We start from the raw sequence: 13,960 nt of genomic DNA, 5'->3' as shown, positions 1-13,960 counted from the left end.
GAGAGAGATTCGTATACCAAGAAGGCAGTGTAGGCAAATCTCTCTCATGAATATTCATTGCGGATATCCAGAAAACCTGGCCTGCCAGTAGATCTCGAGAACTGGACTTGGGCAGCCCTGGTCTATGGCATCACTCTGGTCAAAGCTAGGAAACCTCTCCTTAGGGCAGGGGTAGGGAACTCCGGTCCTCAAAAGCCGTATTCCTGTCAGGTTTTAAGGATTTCCCCAATGAATATGCACTGAAAGCAGTGCATGCAAATAGATCTCATGCATATTCATTGGGGAAATCCTGAAAACCCAACTGGAATACGGCTCTCGAGGACCGGAGTTCCCTACCCCTGCCTTAGGGAGACACCTGTCTCTCTTCCCTAGCCTCTCTAATAGTGTAGAAAAATCTGCAGGCTTTTCAGTGTGAGAGCCACGCCCTGTCCTAGCTGAGCCTGCTCTCACCTGATGCTCTCTTAGACTCCCCTGGTGGACACCAGGGAAATTACAGGGACCACGGCAGGCACGGAGCCTGACTGATCACAACCTTCTTCAGGGGTCTCAGGTCACTGTACAGAAGGCTGGTCTGTAGGAAATCATACTACTGTCATGTGAGTCTATTTGTTGGAGCCATAAGCTACAACGCTGGCAAGCCTTTTTGTTTATTGAGCCTCTATGAAGTTAATGTTTTTTCAAAATGGACTCGCTTGACAGTAGTTTTAATAGTTCAGGGGATAAGCTAAACTAAAAGTATAAGTTCAACTTTGTCCCATATGCTTGTTGTTCTTCAAAAGGCATGTTTACAACTTTCAGAAAATTTCCAATATCTGCTGCTCATATATTCTCTTGTTTTCAGGGTCATTATGTTACTGAGAGTGAGAAAGAGAAAATGTGTGTGTGCACGTGCAAGAATGGGTCTGTGATTAAGAGGTGTGTGAGACTGTGCATTTGTTTGTGTGAACACAATATAAAGACATCTGCTATACACATTTCACAGAGATAATGTGACCCCTGAAAAATGCCTCTGCTATAGAGTGGAGGGTATGGGATTTTTGAGGGAGTCACTAAGTTGTGTGAGTGTGTGGACAGTAAAGAGCATGGGATTGGAAGCCCTTTGCCTGTGTGTGAGGGGGTGAAGTATAAAAGGGGAGGAAGGAGTGAATTTAAGGCTTTTGGTTAACCTGATCTCCTGCCAGAGCCCTAGAACAGAGGGAGGCTCATGAAGTACTGACTGCTTGTGGGAAGAGAGTCTAAATGACTTTGCAAAAAAGCAAACCACCAGAGAGGAGAACGAGGGAACCTAGTGAGGGTCGCCAAAAATGGAGAAAAAAGACTACTTTTTCAAGGGGTCACCAAGAGAGGACAGAGACTGTGAGTGTGTGAAAAGGAGAACCTTGAGTGGACAGACTCAGCTGTGCAGAGGCGGTGTGGTGTGGATTCAGCGTGGTGGGGAATATACAGTGATCCCGAGCTGAGGGAAAAGGGTGGGACCCAGGAGTGGCTCACTGCGTGGATGAAGGAGTTGCATGAAGAGAGTGGGGGGACATAATGGCAAGGGGACTTAGTACTGACTGCTGTCTGAGCAAGTTTCAACTTATACACCAGAAGGAGCGTAAATAGTTTGTTTGATTCTACAATCAAGTTTAATAATAAAAAGAGTTCCTGTTATCAATTGCACTTTGGACTCAGCTGTTTCCTTTACTGTGAAAATAGTCAGAGGACCAAGAGTTGTGATTGAGACCCTGTGATTGTGATCCTCCAACATACCGGATTTATCCAGCCCTGGCCTGCCTGCACCCAGCTCATGTAATATAAACTGAGAGAACTGCCCTACTTAGAAATATCTTTTTGTGAGCCCTGGTGGCCTCAACCTGACAAGCATGAAATGCAGGCGTGTGGGATCAGGGTTACACTAACATATTTCATTTGTCTGGACATTTATTTTTGCATGAAGTTGGTTCCAGTTTCTCTCTCTTTTTTTTTTTTGCTTTCCTGTCTTCCGTAATTTCTTCAAGTGACTGCTGTGAATTTGTCCTGTCTTCTCTCTCCTGTCTTATTCCAATCTCACTACAACTGCCTCTGATATATTGACCTTTCCATTTAGTTCTTTCTTCTCTTTTTTCTTTTTTGCCTCAGTCCACTCAAATTTCACCTTCTTTCTCCCTTCCCCTCTTTATTTTTCAGCTATCAAATTTACATCTTCACTCACTTTGTCTTCAGTTCCCTTCCATGTTCATTCTACTCCCCATTACCATATTTTTATTTATTTATTCAATTTTCTATACCGTTCTCCTAGGGGAGCTCAGAATGGTTTACATGCATTACCCACTGTGATCACTATCCTCTGTTCATTCATTTCCCTACCAACCCCCTCACCTCCCCCCATGGTGCCATAAGTCCCATCTTCTCTCTTCTTTCATCCTTCCTGCCCAGCATCTGCTCCCTCTTTCTCCCCTCCCCCTTCCACTCCACCCCCTACCACTAGCATCCTCCTGTTCCTTCTTTTTTCCTTCCTGTATCTCCTATGGTGGTCCAGAATTTCTCCCTCTCTGTTTCCTCCCTCCCTCCCATTGTATAGCATCCCATTGTATAGCATTGTATAGCATCTGATTCCTCACTCCCTTCTGCACATTGATCCAACATCTCTCACTTTTTCCCCTCTTCTCTTCTGCACAGCATTTCTTCCTCTTTCTCTTCCACTCATATGTCCAATATGTCTCCCTCACTCTCATTGTCCATCTTTCTCTCCCTTCCTCTCTTGCTGCACAGGGAGTGGGAAAAGAGAAAGAGATATTGGATCCAGGACATCTCTCTCTCACCTTCTCTAATACCACATCCAACTTTCCCCCAATTCTCATCCCTCTGCCTCCCCATGCAGCATTTTTCACCCCTCCCCACCATCCCCATACCCAACATTTCTCCTTTTATTGTCCTTCTCCAGACCTATGCCACATCTCTCCCTCCCTTCTGTCTACCATCATCCAAGATTTCTTCCTCTCACATCCCTTTCCATCCCCATGCAAGATCTATCTCACCCTTCCCTCTCCATCACCACCACCATCATGTCCAACATTTCTCTTTCTCCCATCCCTCCCCTCCCATGCATCTTTACCTTCCTCCTCTCCACCACCATGTCCAACAATTCTCCCTCTCCCTCATTGTATAGCATCTCTTTCTCCCACCCACCCCTCTATTCTATGTAACCACCAGGTTGTTCTTCCCTCATGCAGCACTTCTCACTCCTCCTCTCTCAGGGTGAAGGCAGCATGTAGGAAATGCTCCCTGCAGCCTTTTGACAAGATATGGTTGGTAAGGCAGAGAGCAAGTGCGGCTGCAATAAGTATTAGAGGGAGGAAGAAGACCCAGCAGATATAATCACATGAGAACTCCACAGGAATTTACTCCATCCCCATAGGATTCCTGCAACCCTGGAGGGGATCCCCATGGGCTTCCCATGCACCTAGAGGGAACACCTCTCCCATCTCAATAAATGATCAAGCTTTCTACATACCCATCATTCCACTAACCAGGAAAGTGTCTCTCATACCAGAACCCATAAAGTCAAGATTATAACACCAGATATGGCCAATCTTCTCTCCAAACCATATATTATAATTATATGCCTATTTGAACACAAACCAAGATATCAATGTCATGAACCCTAATGAAATAATGTAAATCTCGGACATGGCCAGGTTCTTCTAAATTGTAAATCACATTGAACACCTTCTGGGGCATATTAGCAATCCATAAATACTCATTTAATGTAATTCCTGCCAACCCATGTCCTGTGTAGTTATCTAGTGTGTATGTGTGTGTGCATCTCATAAGAACATAAGAAGTTGCCTCCGCTGAGGCAGACCAGAGGTCCATCTCGCCCAGCGGTCCACTCCCGCGGCGGCCCATCAGGCCCATTGCCTGTGCAGTGGTCCCAGACTATCCCTAAAACTACCTCTACTCCTATCTGTACCCCTCAATTCCTTTATCCTCTAGGAATCTATCCAAACCTTCTTTGAAGCCTTGTAACGTGCTCCGGCCTATCACAGCCTCCGGAAGCACATTCCATGTATCCACCACCCTCTGGGTGAAAAATAACTTTCTGGCATTTGTTCTAAACCTGTCCCCTTTTAATTTCTCCGAGTGCCCCCTTGTACTTGTGGTTCCCCATAATCTGAAAAAACTGTCCCTGTCTACCCTTTCTATACCCTTCAGGATCTTGAAGGTTTCTATCATGTCTCCTCTAAGTCTCCGCTTTTCCAGGGAGAACAGTCCCAGCTTTTTCAGTCTGTCAGTATATGAGAGGTTTTCCATATCCTTTATCAGTTTAGTTGCTCTTCTCTGGACTCCCTCAAGTACCGCCATGTCCTTCTTGAGGTACGGCGACCAGGCCTGGACACAGTATTCCAGATGCGGGCGCACCATTGCACGATACAGTGGCAGGATGACCTCCTTCGTCCTGGTCGTGATACCTTTCTTAATGATACCCAACATTTTGTTTGCTTTTCTTGAGGCTGTGGCGCACTGTGCCGACGCCTTCAGGGTTGTGTCTACCATCACTCCCAGGTCTCTTTCAAGGTTACTTACCCCTAGCAGTGATCCCCCCATTTTGTAGCTGAACATCGGGTTCTTTTTCCCTACATGCATGACCTTGCATTTCCCTACGTTAAAGCTCATTTGCCACTTTTTGGCCCATTCTTCTAGTGTCGTTAGGTCCCTTTGCAGATCTTCGCAGTCTTCCATGGTTTCTACCCTGCGGTAGAGTTTGGTGTCATCCGCAAATTTAATAACTTCGCAGTTTGTTCCCACCTCCAGGTCATTAATAAATATATTGAACAGGAGCGGTCCCTGCGGAACTCCGCTCGTAACCCATTGCCAGTCTGAGTAATGGCCCTTTACTCCAACCCTCTGTTTCCTGCCTGCCAGCCAGTTTTTGATCCATCGGTGGACCTCCCCTTGCACTCCGTGCTTCCACAGCTTTTTAAGCAGCCTTTCGTGCGGTACCTTGTCGAAGGCTTTTTGAAAGTCAAGGTAAATGATGTCGATGGATTCCCCTTTATCCACCTGGCTGTTTACCCCCTCAAAGAAGTACAATAAGTTTGTGAGGCATGACCTACCCTTGCAGAAGCCGTGCTGACTCGACTTTAGCTGTCCATTGTTTTCTATGTGTTCACAGATGCTGTCCTTAATCAGTGCTTCTATCATCTTTCCCGGGACCGAGGTCAAGCTCACCGGCCTGTAGTTCCCCGGGTCCCCCCTTGAACCCTTCTTGAAGATGAGCGTGACATTTGCAATTTTCCAGTCCTCCGGGATCTCTCCAGTTTTTAAAGATAAGTTACATATTTGGCGAAGTGGCTCTGCTATTTCGTTCTTTAGTTCCTTGAGTACCCTTGGGTGAATGCCGTCCGGACCTGGTGATTTGTCGCTCTTTAGTCTGTCTATCTGCCTGAGGACATCCTCTTGGCTTACCTCTAGTTGGACCAGCTTTTCATCCCGATCCCATTTACGATGTCCTCCAGTTCCGGAATATTGGATGTGTCCTCCCTCGTGAAGACTGACGTGAACCTGTCAGCTATCTCTTTTTCCTCCTTTACCACTCCCTTTTTGTCTCCATCATCCAATGGCCCCACTTCCTCCCTTGCCAGTTGCTTCCCCTTCACATATCTGAAGAACGATTTGAAGTTGGTTGCTTCCCCCGCCAGTCTCTCCTCATATTCTCTTTTAGCTTTCCTAACCACATGGTGACACTCCCTTTGGTGTTCTTTGTGCTCCTTTTGATTGTCCTTTGTTTGGTCCTTTTTCCATTTTTTGAACGATGCTTTCTTGTCACTTATCGCCTTTTTCACTGCAGTTGTTATCCACGCTGGGTTTTTTGTTCGATTTTTTTTGCACCCCTTCCTGAATCTGGGGATGTATAGGTTCTGTGCCTCATGCACCATGTCCTTGAGTAGGGACCAGGCTTTTTCAACAGACTCCATCTTCCTTGCGTTGCCGTTGAGTTTCTTTCCCACCATTTTCCTCATGCCATCATAATTTCTTTTTTGAAGTTGAGTGCTGTCGCTGTGGTTCTTTTCACCGTTGATGATCCAATTTCCAGCTTGCACTGGATGATGTTGTGATCGCTGTTTCCTAGGGGTCCTAGCACCGCCACCTCCTTTGCAGGTCCCCCTAGCCCGTTGAGGATTAGGTCAAGAGTGGCATCTCCCCGTGTTGGTTCCGTGACCAGCTGTTCCATGAAACAGTCCCTCGTGGTTTCCAGGAATTTGGTCTCCCTCATGCAGTTTGAGTGTCCAATACTCCAGTCTATCCCAGGATAGTTGAAATCCCCCATCACCATCACGCTTCCGCTTTTGCATACCTGCCTCAGCTCAGCCTCCATGTCCTGGTTGAGTGCTTCCGGTTGTCCAGGTGGGCGATAGTACAGACCCAATTTTATGTCTGCTCCAGTTCCTCCAGGTAGCTTAACCCATAGTGATTCCAAGTCGTCTGCCCTTACTGTTGTTTCCATCCTGGTTGAAGGTATGTAGTCCTTTATATAAAGCGCTATTCCTCCACCCTTCTTGTGTGTCCTGTCTCTCCTGTAGAGTTTGTACCCTGGTATGGCCACATCCCATTTGTTGTCATCAGTCCACCACGTTTCTGTGACTCTGATTATGTCCAGGTCCCTTGTACTGGCTATGACTTCTAGTTCTCCCATTTTGGCTCTTAGGCTCCTAGCATTAGTGTATAGGCAATTTAAGTCCTGGTTGTTTGCCTTCCTCGCTGGTTCTCCTCGGGGTTTGGCGCTCCTGCCAACCTCCTCATGGGTTGCCAGCCCCCGAGCATTGTTGTGTTCCTCCCCATCCTGCGGTGTGTCTGTGTCGTCCTCAGCCCGCTTCCCCATGTTTGGATGATCCTCTGTCTCCTGTTGTTCTCTCTTAATCCTGCTTGCTAGGTTCATTTGTGCATTGGCTCCCTGCATTGCGTCCTTTTGTCCTTTTCCCAAAAGTTCCCTCTCAGTCCCGAGCCCTCTTTTAAGAACATAAGAACATAAGAACTGCCATCTCCGGATCAGACCTTCGGTCCATCAAGTCCGGCGATCCGCACACGCGGAGGCCCTGCCAGGTGTACACCTGTCGTAATTTATGGTCCACTATATCCTTATATGCCTCTCTTAAGGAGATATGTATCTAGTTTGCTCTTGAAGCCTAGGACGGTCGATTCCGCAATAATCTCATCTGGGAGGGCATTCCAGGTGTCAACCACTCTCTGAGTGAAGCAGAACTTCCTGACATTAGTCCTGAACCTGTCCCCCCTTAGCTTCATTCCATGTCCTCTAGTCCGTGTCAAATTGGACAATGTAAATAATCTTCTCTGCTCTATTTTGTCGATTCCTTTCAGTATTTTGAAGGTCTCGATCATATCCCCACGCAGTCTCCTTTTCTCAAGGGAGAACAATCCTAGTGTTATAAGTCTGTCCTCGTATTCCAGTTTCTCCATACCCTTCACCAGTTTTGTTGCTCGTCTCTGCACCCTCTCCAGCAGTTTTATATCCTTCTTTAGGTAGGGAGACCAATGTTGGACGCAGTATTCCAAGTGTGGTCTGACCATTGCCCTATAAAGCAGCATTATAACTTTCTCCGATCTACTCGAGATTCCTTTCTTTATCATGCCCAATATTCTATTTGCCTTCTTTGCCGCTGCCGTGCATTGTGCCGACGGCTTCAGGGTCCTATCTATCAGTACACCCAGGTCCTTTTCTTGTTCACTCTTCCCCAGAGTTGCACCTGACATTGTATACTCGTATTCCTTATTCTTATTGCCTAAATGCATTACCTTGCATTTCTCCACATTGAACTTCATCTGCCATTTCTCCGCCCATGTTTCTAACCGACACAAGTCGCTCTGGAGTTTCTCTCTATCCTCCTGCGATCTGATCGCCCGGCATAGTTTTGTATCGTCTGCAAACTTGATGATCTCACTGAATGTTCCTTCCTCCAGGTCATTGATATAAATATTAAAAAGGATCGGCCCAAGTACCGAGCCCTGGGGTGCACCACTAGTCACTTTCTCCCAGTCGGAGAACTTCCCATTTATGCTCACTCTCTGCTTTCGGTTTTCCAGCCATTTGCCTATCCATCTTTGTATATCCCCCTCTATGCCATGGCTTTGTGGTTTCCTGAGAAGTCTTTCGTGTGGAACTTTGTCGAATGCTTTCTGGAAGTCCAAGTATATTATGTCCACCGGCTTCCCACTATCAATTTGCTCGTTCACGGTCTCAAAAAATTGGAGTAAATTTGTCAAACATGATTTCCCTTTCCTGAATCCATGTTGACTGGGTTTCATCAAGTCGTGTGCGTCCAAGTGCCGGACCATGCTATCCTTGATCAGTGCTTCAACCATCTTGCCGGGGACAGACGTAAGACTCACAGGTCTATAGTTGCCCGGTTCCCCTCTCGATCCTTTTTTGAAAATTGGGGTGACGTTCGCTATCCTCCAGTCGTCCGGTATATGTCCAGTTCCGATTGTCAGGTTTGCAAGTTTTTGCAATAACTCTCCGATTTCAACCTTCAATTCCTTTAAGACTCTCGGGTGAATTCCATCCGGTCCAGGGGATTTGTCACTTTTAAGTTTGTCGATCTGATAGTATATCTGGTCTAAGTCCACTTCAACTGTGGTGAGGCTGTCTTCTATTTCTCCTGCAAACACTTTCTCCGCTTCAGGTATTGTTGAGGTGTCCTCCTTCGTAAAGACGGACGCAAAGAAGGAATTTAGTTTGTCTGCGATTTGTTTATCTTCCTTGATGTACCCTTTTCTTCCCTGGTCGTCCAAGGGTCCCACTGGCTCTTTTGCAGGTTTTTTCCCTTTCACGTATCTAAAGAAGGGCTTGAAGTTTTTGGCCTCCTGGGCTATTTTTTTCTCATATTCCTGTTTTGCATCCCTCACCGCCTTGTGACATTTCTTTTGATCATCTTTATGTTTGTTCCAGGCTTCGGTTGTCTTTATGTATTTCCATTTTTTGAAAGAGTCCTTCTTTTCTTTTATGGCTTCCTTCACCTGTTTGGTAAGCCATGCCGGTTCTCTTTTGCTCTTTGATCTCCGATCTTTGGAAATCCTCGGAATGTAGAGATCTTGTGCTTCTGTGATAGTATTTTTCAGTAGGGACCATGCCTGATCTACCGTTTCTAGTTTGTCCACCTTCTTTTTGAGTCGTTTTTCTACCATGGCTCTCATGCGATCGTATTTACCCTTTTTAAAGTTCAAGGTGGTGGTTAAGGTTTTGGCATGTTTCCCTTTCCCGATGTCAAGTTTAAAGTTGATTACATTGTGATCACTCGTTCCCAGTGGAACCATGACTTCCACTTCTGTTATCGGTCCCGTGAGGCCATTTAGGACCAAGTCCAAGGTGGCGTTGCCTCTTGTCGGCTCTTTTACCATTTGTTCCAGGAAGCAATCCCCTAGCACCTCCAGGAACTTGGCCTCCTTGCCGCAGTTGGAGGTTGCTAGTTTCCAGTCTATCCCTGGGAAATTGAAGTCTCCCAATATAATTATATTGCCTGTCTTGCATTCTTGTTTGATTTCCTCCATCATTTCTGAGTCAGTTTCCTCCGCCTGTCCTGGGGGACGATAGTAAAGGCCAATTTTCGTATCTGCGCCATATTGACCAGGAATCTTGATCCAGAGTGACTCAAGCTTCTCTTTCATTTCTGTTGTAACCATTTCAATTTTACAAATTTCTGGTTTAGTATCCTTGTCCGATACTTTGGTCCGATGTGTCGAGGTCAGATCGACTGTCGGCTTTCCCCTTCTCCTCAGTTTAAAGCCAAGTCTATGCCGCTCTGGACGTTGCGTGCCAGCAACCTCGTCCCAGCCGTGCTCAGGTGCAGTCCGTCCCTTCTGTAGAGCTTGTTCTTCTCCCAAAAAGTTGTCCAGTTCCATACAAAGTGGAAACCCTCCTCTTCGCACCATCTCCTCAGCCAACTGTTTATTGCTTGCAGCTCGGTCTGCCTCTTTGTATCCGCCCTCGGTACTGGCAGGATCTCTGAGAAGGCTATCCTCCTTGTCCTCAGCTTCAGTTTCCTCCCCAGGATCTTGAACTGCTCAGTTAGTGTAATCCTGTTGTAGCTCCTCCTGCTGACGTCGTTGGTTCCAACGTGGACTATCACCGCTGTCTCCTCTGTCTCAGCTCCGTCCAGGATTCTCTCTATTCTGTCAATGACGTCCATCGTTCTCGCCCCCGGGAGACATGTCACTAGTTGGTCCTCTCTGCCTCCTGCTATGTGACTGTCCACGTCTCTCAGGATTGAGTCTCCCACAACAATTGCAGACTTCCCCTTCCTCAGTTGTCTCTCTGGTCTCAGGTCCGTGTCAGTGGCTCGATCCGCTAATTTTTCCTCTGGGTTCTGTTGGGTCACTATCTCCTCTGTCTGTCCAGATCCTCCGCAAGGTCCTACTCCCATGGCGTCTGGTGGATTCTGCCGTCCAACTGTTGATTCCCCTCTGATGTGTTGTTTGTCCTGTGCCACCACCATCCTGCAGGCCTCCTCGATGAATTTCTCGAGCTCTCTTACTTGCTCCGTGACGTGACTCTCTCCGGTGGTATCCTCCATTGTCCAGCACGGTTCCTCCAAGGTGCGCAGTCCTTCCAGCTCCTGGACCCTGGCCTGCAGTCTCCCGACCTCCTTCCTCAGGCTATCCAGTTCCTGGCATCGACTGCATATGTACGCCTGCCTCCCGGAGGAGAGATAGTCATACATATGACACTCGATGCAGTACACTGGGTAGCTCCGCTGGGTTCCTGCAGCCTCCATTTCTTTTTCCTTGCTTCTATGGTCCCTCGGTGTGTATGAGTGGTGCCCGGCGTGCAGCTAGCTGAAAGGGTAGAGAGAGAAGAGAATATGAGAGAGAAGAAAAGAAAAGTCTTTTTTTTATATATAAAGAGGTCAGATTTTGCTGCTGGGCTATCTGGGCTCCTTCTCAAGGCTCCTTCACAAAGGCGCTCTCGCTAAGGCGAGCGCCTTTGCCGTGCACCTTCACCATGCGCCGAATGGCTGGGCACCGTTGGCTCCCTTCTTCTTAAAGGGGAGCCCGGGCCCGATGCAACCTGTGACGTGGGTGGGCGGAACTAACTCTCGCCACGACCCTGGTTTCACTGCCTGCTCCTGCTGCTCAGCCTACCTTCCCTTCGGCTTCCCTGCTCCTAAAAAGAAGAAATTCAAAAGCGCTGAGGTTTGCCTCGTGCCCTGGCTCCCTTCTTCTTAAAGGGGAGCCCGGGCCCGATGCAACCTGTGACACGGGTGGGCGGAGCTAACTCTCGCCGCGACCCCGGTTTCATTGCCTGCTCCTGCTGCTCAGCCTACCTTTCTTTCGGCTTCCCTGCTCCTAAAAAGAAGGAAGGGAATGTATGAGGGGCATTCAATAATTTATCTACCCCAATAGGAAAGAAAAGAGTTTTCAAAACATTTTTGTTTTATTTTTTTAATAAAGTCCACTAATAGCACCATACATTTCATCCACTTTTCCTGTAATGACTAACTCCTTTGAAAAGAATGCTTTTGTTTGACCTTCAAACCAGGACGTCACAACTTCTTTGAAATCTTCATCACTTGAAAACTGATGTCCACAGAGAGATTTCTTCAAAACTCAGAACAGGAAATAATCCAAGAGAGCCAGATCAGGACTGTAGGGTGGATGGTTCAGCTGCTGAAACCCACATTCTCGGATGGCAGCTTGTGATTGTCATGACATGTGCACCAGCACATTGTCATGAAGAAGCAGCACACCTGCTGTGGGTTTTCCTTGTCTTTTCTCTTTGATGGACTCCTGCAAAGCAATCAGTGTGTTGGCGTAACTCTTCCTTGGCTATGGTTGTCTTGTGTGGCATGATCTCTAGAAGCAAAAGTCTTCCCTCATCCCAGAAGACAGTTGCCATGACTTTGCCTGCAGAGATTTCTGTCTTGAACTTTTTTGGGGTGGAGGATGACTTGTGCTTCCACTGCATTGACTCCATTTTGGATTCAGGATCTCTGTGATAGACCCAAGTCACCAAATGATGAAAAAAAAAATCACTTGGTCCTCACGGAGCATCTCCAAGTTCTCCTGACAGCACTGGAGTCTTGTGGCCTTCTGACATGGTGTCAGCATTCTTAGAACCCATCTTGCACTAATCTTGGACATGCCCAACTTTTCATGAATTATTTTCCAAAATGTACCTGCCAAGATGCCCATTTCTTCCGGTATTCAGGAAACCTTAATTCGTCTGTCTGACAAAATTAAATCCTCGACTTTCTTGCATATTTCTATGGATGTTGCTTCCACAGGCCATCCAGTGTGAGGATCGTTTTCAATGGACTCTCTACCCCACTTAAACTGCTTGCTCCAAATTTTTACTTTGTATGATGATGGGGCAGACTCACCATAAACTGCAGTCATGCATTCATGGATCTCCTTTGACTTTTTCACGTCTTTTGTGAGAAATTTGATCACTGAATGGTGCTCTAAATCTAGCAGTTTCTTACTTGACTAGTCTTTAAGCCCGTTACATTAACGGGTGCTAGAACATATGTGTGTGTGTCTGTCTTTATTTCTTTCTCTCTCTCTCCTTAGCTGCTTTCTTTCTTTCTGCCTTTCTTTTTCCTTGGCTGTCCATCACCACCCCTTGTCTGCTCCTCCTGTCCATTTTCCCTTCCTTTTACCTCCCCTGTGTCCACCACCACTCCTTCACTGCTCTCCTTATGCAGCAGCAGCCCTTCTCCCTTTGTTTTACCTCCCCCCCTGTCCAGCAGCACCTCTTTCCTTCTCCCCCCTGTCCAACATTAGTCCTCTGTTCCTTTTTCTTCACCCCCCCCTGTCCATCAGCATCTCTTTCCTTCTCCCCCTGTCCAGCAGTAGGTATCCCTTCCTTTTTTATCCCCCCTTCTCCTTCTTATCCCTATAATACTCTTACCTTGCTCTGTCCCTGATCAGAGGTTCCCGACAGCCGCCCAGTTGCACCCATTGGAAAAGTTCCCACTGCCGCATCCCGCACCCCTCCTGACGCGGCTCCCGCTGTCCTTTCTGTCTGTCTGTGTCCCTGGCCCCCTTTGCCTGTCTGTCTTTCTGTGTATCTCCCTGCCCCTGTGTCTTTCTTCTTTCTCCCTCTGTCTGTCTGTCCAAAGCAGCATTCCATCCCCCTCCATTTCCCTCCCCCCACACCAGTTCCCTGTGCACCTGGCCCTGTGTCTTTCTTATTTTCTTTGTGTTTCCCTTCCTCTCTCTGTCTGTCTGTCCAAAGCAGCATTCCCTCCCCCTCCATTTCCCTCCCCTCCTACCAGTTCCCTGTGCAGCAGCATTAGCGTTGCCTCTACCCCCCCCCTTTCCCTTCCCGCGGTCCGGACTACAAACGTGGTGATTACAGCAGCGCTTGCATCAGTCTCCACACGCTGCTTCGGGTCCTGCTTCGGGACATCATCAGAGACACGGCAGAGCAAATCAGAGCAGTAGAAGGGCCCGAAGCAGCGTGTGAAGACTGATGCACACGCTGCTGGAATCGCCATTCAGGCCCGCGGGAAGAGAAGGGGGTGGGTGTCAAAGGAGGAATGGAGATCGGCAGCGGCAGGAGGAACGGAGTTCGTTGTCTGGCTGCGGTCCGGCTTGTGGAGAGCAGGGAGGCTGTGACGTATTAAGCGAGCAGGTGGTGACGTAAAACCCACGCATGCGCATTCGTGTTTTTGCGACGGATCAGGGAACACGTTTTTTTAGTGCGCATGCGTGGCCTATCATTTTATTATATTAGATTCCGATGAGGACTCTCATGACATCCTGTCTCTTGGAATGCTAGACTTGCATTGAGCAACAGCTGTGCATGAGTAACATTGAGACATGTCACAACATGCACAGACTTGTTTCAACACACTTGCAGTGGCGTACCAAGAGGGGGGGGGGGGGGGGGCGGTGCGCCCCAGGTGCCAGCCATGAAGGGGTGCTCCCGGCCTTGCCGTTCAGTCCCCCCCACCCCCGA

Source organism: Geotrypetes seraphini, chromosome 11, assembly GCF_902459505.1.
Source record: "Geotrypetes seraphini chromosome 11, aGeoSer1.1, whole genome shotgun sequence".
NCBI lineage: Eukaryota > Metazoa > Chordata > Amphibia > Gymnophiona > Dermophiidae > Geotrypetes > Geotrypetes seraphini.
Note: the sequence above shows the minus strand (reverse complement) of the source record.